This window comes from Vicugna pacos, unplaced genomic scaffold, assembly GCF_048564905.1.
Source record: "Vicugna pacos unplaced genomic scaffold, VicPac4 scaffold_19, whole genome shotgun sequence".
Taxonomy (NCBI): Eukaryota; Metazoa; Chordata; class Mammalia; order Artiodactyla; family Camelidae; genus Vicugna; species Vicugna pacos.
The window spans coordinates 26,101,919-26,111,595 of NW_027328740.1; the positions used below are offsets into that span (position 1 = coordinate 26,101,919).

General features: G+C 45.6%; 1 long non-coding RNA gene across 1 annotated transcript; it reads left to right on the forward strand.

Annotated features, from left to right (window-relative positions):
- The first annotated feature begins 1,329 nt into the window (after window positions 1–1,329).
- On the forward strand, window positions 1,330–6,447 carry LOC140693276 (uncharacterized). The gene is made up of 3 exons (XR_012068999.1): window positions 1,330–1,556; window positions 4,749–4,821; window positions 6,195–6,447. It is a non-coding gene; the product is annotated as an uncharacterized lncRNA (long non-coding RNA).
- Window positions 6,448–9,677: the final 3,230 nt, after the last annotated feature.

Consider the following 9,677-nt stretch of genomic DNA (forward strand, 5'->3'; position numbering starts at 1 on the left):
AATAACCCCCAAGCTTGGATTCACTTGTGCATGTGGTGCCCTTTACTCCCGATGACACCTACTGGTCAATGTTGGCATTTCAAGGTGTAACATCCCTCTCAAGGAAAATACAAGAGGAAACGAACTAAATATATACATTTAGCTTTGAATCCAAAGAACCTAGAGGCATTATAGCTATGAGAAGCCTGCTGCAGCTATGCTAGGCTACTGAGAACCAGGTGTTCTTCTATCAGTGATGAGAACGCTTAATCATCCGATCATGTTGGGTAAAGCACTTGAATGCAACCAAGTCTGCACCCCCATGATCGATTGCCCCCGGGGGCTTGACTCAATTGAAAGACGGTCCACATAAGCTGTGTCTTTCATGTCATTGGCGACTTTTACAGTTCCGTTCACTATCTGACTTCTAATATGTACCTAGACTGTCTTGAAAAACGGAGGCCTAATACAGATTCAAGTTCAGTCAAAGATTCCCCTCACTTACCACACTCCCTTCACCCCAGAGAAGACATGAACCCAGCATTTGCTGAATCTAGCGGAAGGCCATCGTTTCTTTGTGGGAGCTAAGTATTCAATTCCTATCTATTTCATACGAGAGTATTTGACCTTTATGGGGTTCCCTGTTGTTCACAGAGGATGAAGCTAGAGGAACTCTGATTCTAGGAGGGGCTTGCTCTTCTCTTACTGGCTTCATTGCAGCTCAGGTACTGATCCCTCAAAATGGATGCCTGAGTGGAGGGGAGGGAAGAGCAAGTGCTTGATAGCTAGGCCCAAACCTGGGAAAAGGCTTACCTGGGCTTGGTGCACTTTGATCTGAATGGCTTGGAATTGCCCCTTGGGTCGTGTGGATTATCTGACCTCTTTCAAGAACATGAGCGTTTTTATCATCTCTGCCATCTCTTCTCTTTAGACGTCAGAGATCTTGGACCCGTTCTTGGAGCAGAGAATTGAGGAACTTCCTCCAGTCCACGGTGGCCCTCCGTATGTTTCTGCTAGTATCAGCGAGGTTCAATATGTCTCATGAATGCCTTTCGAGCCTGCTATCCTCTACAGCTGTCTCCAGGCCAGTATTCTCTATTGTAGCAGAACATCTCTCATCAATGTGTTCGCATCTCTCCTCAATCCGTGCAGCCATATTTTCGGCCAGCTTCTCTTCGTGTCTCCCATAAAGTCGACTTCAACAGGACTGGGCAAGTCTGAAAGGACCTCGGAGCCTCTCCAGTAAGCTGAAGACAGGCAGATCTTCCACTGTCTGCCCTTTCAGGTTCTGGAAACTGAGCCGTGAACTCAGGTCTTTGGGCAGCAGCAGTATCTCGAACTGACACAGCTTCCCGGACCAAAGACCTAAGCCAAGCTCCACAGAGGGCGGCAGCCCCTCCATCGCACTGATCCACCCACAGAACTCTGCCCGGTTACCTAGGATCCACCAGCCACAACAAGCCTCGCGGTACACACCAACATTCCACCTGGAATCCAACCGCTAACTGCCATCCCCAATGGCTGCTGCATCTTGTCAGTGTTGGGGGAGGGGCTGCATCCGGCGAGAGGTTCCTAAGGTAAATGTGATTCTACCCACTAGCGTCCCATGGGCCTTTGTTCTTCCCTCTTTCCTTTTGTTCAGATCTGTATGCACTGTAGCAACGGAGGGAAGAAGTGTGTCCATTTTCAGTTGAATGTTTCACACGTCTTTAAACTTTCTAACAGTTCACAGTACACAGAGACCCACTAAGGGAAACTATTGTTCCTGTAATATGGGCACACCCGCAATACATAGCCGTCGGTTGATTTCTGCTGAAACACCCGCATTCACGGGACATCTATCCATTAGTTTCAAGGGGGCTGATATTCCTAGGAATGATACAATCCCCAATGTGCACTTTACTGCCTGTCTCTTTTGATCTTAGTACACTTTTGCGGAGCTACTTTTCCTTGTTATAGGCTTGTGCCATTTCTTCTCGACGTAGTGTAGAATATGGCATTCATTCATCCTGTTGGAAGACTTGCAAGTCTATATCACGGACTAGGAATCCATTGGATTCCAAATCGGCATTTGGGTTAGGTCACGATATGCTCATATGAATCAATATTTACGAATATATATGCACGCCTCTGATTTCCGAATACAGGTGTGCTGAGTACATTCAAGCCGCGATACTGGGTCGATGCGTACTGAATGATCCTTGACATCACCTTGAGTAATTTCTTTTGAATATTCATGTTACCCTACCCTTTTTGTGTGGTTTGTTTGTTTGATTCTTTCTTGGTCTGCTTCTCGTTTGTTTTGCAAACACGTCAGGCCATGCATCTCTCCGTTTGCTTCCAACAGAGAGTCATATAAGCTGACTCCCTTAAGATAGTGCTTCCAATCCCCTATGATTTCCTGCTTCCCTCTCCCATCTTTAGGGTTTTGATGTCCTCCTTGCTTTCTTCTTGTTTCTTCTTTTCCACTCATGCTCTTCTTGCATTTCCAATAAGGGTTTTCTTCTTTCCATTTCATCTTGCTGCTTATCCCTTCAGGGGAGAATTCTCAACCTTTCTTTTAGGATAAGTTTCGAACTGCTGAATTCTTTTAAGATTTGCAGGTCTGTGGCATTCTCTAGCTCTGCTGTTATTAGAAATGGTGGTCATGTGGCATAGGCTACCCTAGATGGCAGCATTTTGCCATTCAAGCTATGGTCTATGTCCTGGCACTCCCCCCTGTCCTGCAATATTGCTGCTGAGATAGCAGCTGAAACCCCTCTGGAGGTTCTCTTGTGACTATGTTGCTTTCCTCCAGGTGCATTTTAAATCACTGGGATGCTCATGAACTTTGTTGATTTGGATCATACAGCTGCTGCTAAGTCTATTGGGATTCCACCTCTTTTGGACGCTGTGTACTTCCTGAATTCGCCTAGATGATTCTATCTTGGCTTTCAGCAAGTTTCAGTCTGATTTTTCTACACATAACTTTTCAAACATTGTTTGTTTCTTTATCTCTTGCTTTTCCATCTGGGACTCTTTCGAATTTTAGTCTTTCATGCCTTGTCTTAAACCAGGATTCAACAGCAATGTTTTCAATGGTTTGCACTTGCTTTCCTATGTGTGCTTCTGACCGAGGGATTTCTGTTCCCCTGTCTTCAAAAACTTTCACGCGTCCCTCTGCAATATCTAGTCTGCTTAGGACGGAATGTTAGCCCTGATATTTTCTCATCCACTGAGTTTTCTGATATTATTTAGCTCGTCTTTAGGCTTTCTCTTCCCCTTTTCTGGTATTCTGCCTTTTGTGATTCTGAGACACTCTTGTTCTTCAGTGTTTCCCTCACCTCCATTTTCAATACTTGCTCTGGAGAGCGTTTTGCAGTCTAGTTGTCTGAAAGCTTATCTTTAGGGCCTTCAATCTCTTTGGAACTGAAAATGGTACTTCATTTTCCTTTTACTGTATTTCTTCATCTCTAGTGGTCAGGTAATTTCGGGTATCTAATGTAGACTTCTAGGGCTTGGTTAAGTGAAAACTTTAGACTCTTGGCTCTACACAATTGCATGGGATTTCTGTGAGGACAAATTTTCCTAGACATTGATGCCATGTCCCGTTCCTGTGTGTGTTGTCTGGTCTATCTCCAATTGCTGGTGTTGCCTTTGTTGTGATGAACCCCCCATACTATTTCGATTAGGATAACCTCATTTTGATTACGCTTATCTCACAAATCTGAAAGAGCACAGGACACTTCCTCTGGTGGAAATGGAGCTTCTAAAGGTTCTCAGCTCTGCATTCTACTCTATGTTATTTTGGAGTGTTTCCAGAAGAGCAGACTGTGAGTGCGCTTGTGCTTTGTAGTGCCACGGGAATGTCCCACTGAAACCAGTTCTTCCAAGAGCTTCTCTGTCTACAGAAACACCAGTGGAAGCATATCTATGGATGTCACACATCAGGGCCTGCTGGAATGATCCCGCAGCCCGAACTTGGTGTCCTCGCTGCCGAACCGTGCCGGTGCCATCCAAAATGTAGCATCCGCTTTTGAGCGATAAACTGAAGGAAATCGTTCCTCGTCTCACGCTGTGGTCTTGGACCACACTTCCTTGTCCTCTCATACTTGTGGTACGGGTGCACGAAGGCAACCACAGAGCTGTTGCACATCCTGTGCCTCAAACCAAACCATAATCACAGCCCAGGTTTTGAATGTAGCAGATCCTAAGGCTTTTCATTCTGAATTCAAACCCAAGGCCCCCTGGATCCCTCAGACCCGATGCACAATATCTCTGATTCAGCCCCACACATGCTCTATTGGCAAAATGCCAAATTGGTCTCTGGTCCTGCAGATGCACTGGGTGTGGCCATGGGACAGATCGATAATTTCAACTGCGTGCGCCAGGGTGGTTGCTTGCTCATTGGGGTCACAGGTCGGTTTGCTCTCTTGATAGGACCCACCACATCCCACAACGCACTCCAGATCCCTGAGACTCAGCGTGTGCCATCATCCGTAGCCCTATCCCTCCCTGAACGCTGCCTCTGCTACCTCAAATTTGGCAGCTCGGAGCTTGGTCTCAGAATCAACTGTGGGGATATTTTGCACTGGATTCTTTGCGTTCTGTCAGCCAAGCATCTGCTGTGCACTCTTCTAACACTCAGCGCATCACCTTCAATCCCATGTCTCCTGTCCGCTTGAGAGTGTGCGTCCAAGTTAAAGAGAGTTTCACCTTTACTGCTCCATCAACAGGGCTCAGACCATGCACTGGTATCCATTCCCTGCTTTTCCTTCTCCTGCTTCCAGGTGTTCTGAGGCCTCATCCTGTCTTTGGAAGTAACAGGCCTCTCTTCGGCAAGTGTCCTGTGCCAAGGGCTGGGTGAGTGGATGTTTCCATTGCTGTGTTCATGGGAGCGAGTGAGCGCAGGTTGCACTGCTTCTCTGTCAACTGGGCATCGATGAATCAACACTTTCCAGATACATTTCACAGAAATGTGATTTTTTTTTATCTCTTTGTTTCTATACAGCCGTGGTGGGAGGGATTGTCCGAAGACTCCAGTTTTGACATTGTGTTGATATCTCATTTGCAGTCTCTAAAAATTTAATAGAATTTATATAAATGTTTTGGGAGTTATACGAAAATGAAGTTAGTTTCTGAAACATACTAAATCGACCTAGAAGCCAGACTTGTCAATTTCGGTAACATTTAGTCATCTCTAAGGAAAACATAGACAGATAGAATGCAAACTAGCAGTCCGAACTGTTAAAGGGGTCATGTCAACTCTTTACTGTTGAAGCCTCCGAAACCAACAGGAACCATGAAATAACTAATGGAAACATGAAATAACCCCCAAGCTTGGATTCACTTGTGCATGTGGTGCCCTTTACTCCCGATGACACCTACTGGTCAATGTTGGCATTTCAAGGTGTAACATCCCTCTCAAGGAAAATACAAGAGGAAACGAACTAAATATATACATTTAGCTTTGAATCCAAAGAACCTAGAGGCATTATAGCTATGAGAACCCTGCTGCAGCTATGCTAGGCTACTGAGAACCAGGTGTTCTTCTATCAGTGATGAGAACGCTTAATCATCCGATCATGTTGGGTAAAGCACTTGAATGCAACCAAGTCTGCACCCCCATGATCGATTGCCCCCGGGGGCTTGACTCAATTGAAAGACGGTCCACATAAGCTGTGTCTTTCATGTCATTGGCGACTTTTACAGTTCCGTTCACTATCTGACTTCTAATATGTACCTAGACTGTCTTGAAAAACGGAGGCCTAATACAGATTCAAGTTCAGTCAAAGATTCCCCTCACTTACCACACTCCCTTCACCCCAGAGAAGACATGAACCCAGCATTTGCTGAATCTAGCGGAAGGCCATCGTTTCTTTGTGGGAGCTAAGTATTCAATTCCTATCTATTTCATACGAGAGTATTTGACCTTTATGGGGTTCCCTGTTGTTCACAGAGGATGAAGCTAGAGGAACTCTGATTCTAGGAGGGGCTTGCTCTTCTCTTACTGGCTTCATTGCAGCTCAGGTACTGATCCCTCAAAATGGATGCCTGAGTGGAGGGGAGGGAAGAGCAAGTGCTTGATATCTAGGCCCAAACCTGGGAAAAGGCTTACCTGGGCTTGGTGCACTTTGATCTGAATGGCTTGGAATTGCCCCTTGGGTCGTGTGGATTATCTGACCTCTTTCAAGAACATGAGCGTTTTTATCATCTCTGCCATCTCTTCTCTTTAGACGTCAGAGATCTTGGACCCGTTCTTGGAGCAGAGAATTGAGGAACTTCCTCCAGTCCACGGTGGCCCTCCGTATGTTTCTGCTAGTATCAGCGAGGTTCAATATGTCTCATGAATGCCTTTCAAGCCTGCTATCCTCTACAGCTGTCTCCAGGCCAGTATTCTCTATTGTAGCAGAACATCTCTCATCAATGTGTTCGCATCTCTCCTCAATCCGTGCAGCCATATTTTCGGCCAGCTTCTCTTCGTGTCTCCCATAAAGTCGACTTCAACAGGACTGGGCAAGTCTGAAAGGACCTCGGAGCCTCTCCAGTAAGCTGAAGACAGGCAGATCTTCCACTGTCTGCCCTTTCAGGTTCTGGAAACTGAGCCGTGAACTCAGGTCTTTGGGCAGCAGCAGTATCTCGAACTGACACAGCTTCCCGGACCAAAGACCTAAGCCAAGCTCCACAGAGGGCGGCAGCCCCTCCATCGCACTGATCCACCCACAGAACTCTGCCCGGTTACCTAGGATCCACCAGCCACAACAAGCCTCGCGGTACACACCAACATTCCACCTGGAATCCAACCGCTAACTGCCATCCCCAATGGCTGCTGCATCTTGTCAGTGTTGGGGGAGGGGCTGCATCCGACGAGAGGTTCCTAAGGTAAATGTGATTCTACCCACTAGCGTTCCATGGGCCTTTGTTCTTCCCTCTTTCCTTTTGTTCAGATCTGTATGCACTGTAGCAACGGAGGGAAGTGTGTCCATTTTCAGTTGAATGTTTCACACGTCTTTAAACTTTCTAACAGTTCACAGTACACAGAGACCCACTAAGGGAAACTATTGTTCCTGTAATATGGGCACACCCGCAATACATAGCCGTCGGTTGATTTCTGCTGAAACACCCGCATTCACGGGACATCTATTCATTTGTTTCAAGGGGGCTGAAATTCCTAGGACTGATACAATCCCCAATGTGCACTTTACTGCCTGTCTCTTTTGATCTTAGTACACTTTTGCGGAGCTACTTTTCCTTGTTATAGGCTTGTGCCATTTCTTCTCGACGTAGTGTAGAATATGGCATTCATTCATCCTGTTGGAAGACTTGCAAGTCTATATCACGGACTAGGAATCCATTGGATTCCTAATCGGCATTTGGGTTAGGCCACGATATGCTCATATGAATCAATATTTACGAATATAAATGCACGCCTCTGATTTCCGAATACAGGTGTGCTGAGTACATTCAAGCCGCGATACTGGGTCGATTCATACTGAATGATCCTTGACATCACCTTGAGTAATTTCTTTTGAATATTCATGTTACCCTACCCTTTTTGTGTTGTTTGTTTGTTTGATTCTTTCTTGGTCTGCTTCTCGTTTGTTTTGCAAACACGTCAGGCCATGCATCTCTCCGTTTGCTTCCAACAGAGAGTCATATAAGCTGACTCCCTTAAGATAGTGCTTCCAATCCCCTATGATTTCCTGCTTCCCTCTCCCATCTTTAGGGTTTTGATGTCCTCCTTGCCTTCTTCTTGTTTCTTCTTTTCCACTCATGCTCTTCTTGCATTTCCAATAAGGGTTTTCTTCTTTCCATTTCATCTTGCTGCTTATCCCTTCAGGGGAGAATTCTCAACCTTTCTTTTAGGATAAGTTTCGAACTGCTGAATTCTTTTAAGATTTGCAGGTCTGTGGCATTCTCTAGCTCTGCTGTTATTAGAAATGGTGGTCATGTGGCATAGGCTACCCTAGATGGCAGCATTTTGCCATTCAAGCTATGGTCTATGTCCTGGCACTCCCCCCTGTCCTGCAATATTGCTGCTGAGATAGCAGCTGAAACCCCTCTGGAGGTTCTCTTGTGACTATGTTGCTTTCCTCCAGGTGCATTTTAAATCACTGGGATGCTCATGAACTTTGTTGATTTGGATCATACAGCTGCTGCTAAGTCTATTGGGATTCCACCTCTTTTGGACGCTGTGTACTTCCTGAATTCGCCTAGATGATTCTATCTTGGCTTTCAGCAAGTTTCAGTCTGATTTTTCTACACATAACTTTTCAAACATTGTTTGTTTCTTTATCTCTTGCTTTTCCATCTGGGACTCTTTCGAATTTTAGTCTTTCATGCCTTGTCTTAAACCAGGATTCAACAGCAATGTTTTCAATGGTTTGCACTTGCTTTCCTATGTGTGCTTCTGACCGAGGGATTTCTGTTCCCCTGTCTTCAAAAACTTTCACGCGTCCCACTGCAATATCTAGTCTGCTTAGGACGGAATGTTAGCCCTGATATTTTCTCATCCACTGAGTTTTCTGATATTATTTAGCTCGTCTTTAGGCTTTCTCTTCCCCTTTTCTGGTATTCTGCCTTTTGTGATTCTGAGACACTGTTGTTCTTCAGTGTTTCCCTCACCTCCATTTTCAATACTTGCTCTGGAGAGCGTTTTGCAGTCTAGTTGTCTGAAAGCTTATCTTTAGGGCCTTCAATCTCTTTGGAACTGAAAATGGTACTTCATTTTCCTTTTACTGTATTTCTTCATCTCTAGTGGTCAGGTAATTTCGGGTATCTAATGTAGACTTCTAGGGCTTGGTTAAGTAAAAAGTTTAGACTCTTGGCTCTACACAATTGCATGGGATTTCTGTGAGGACAAATTTTCCTAGACATTGATGCCATGTCCTGTTCCTGTGTGTGTTGTCTGGTCTATCTCCAATTGCTGGTGTTGCCTTTGTTGTGATGAAACCCCCATACTATTTCGATTAGGATAACCTCATTTGGATTACGCTTATCTCACAAATCTGAAAGAGCACAGGACACTTCCTCTGGTGGAAATGGAGCTTCTAAAGGTTCTCAGCTCTGCATTCTACTCTATGTTATTTTGGAGTGTTTCCAGAAGAGCAGACTGTGAGTGCGCTTGTGCTTTGTAGTGCCACGGGAATGTCCCACTGAAACCAGTTCTTCCAAGAGCTTCTCTGTCTACAGAAACACCAGTGGAAGCATATCTATGGATGTCACACATCAGGGCCTGCTGGAATGATCCCGCAGCCCGAACTTGGTGTCCTCGCTGCCGAACCGTGCCGGTGCCATCCAAAATGTAGCATCCGCTTTTGAGCGATAAACTGAAGGAAATCGTTCCTCGTCTCACGCTGTGGTCTTGGACCACAGTTCCTTGTCCTCTCATACTTGTGGTACGGGTGCACGAAGGCAACCACAGAGCTGTTGCACATCCTGTGCCTCAAACCAAACCATAATCACAGCCCAGGTTTTGAATGTAGCAGATCCTAAGGCTTTTCATTCTGAATTCAAACCCAAGGCCCCCTGGATCCCTCAGACCCGATGCACAATATCTCTGATTCAGCCCCACACATGCTCTATTGGCAAAATGCCAAATTGGTCTCTGGTCCTGCAGATGCACTGGGTGTGGCCATGGGACAGATCGATAATTTCAACTGCGTGCGCCAGGGTGGTTGCTTGCTCATTGGGGTCACAGGTCGGTTTGCTCTCTTGAT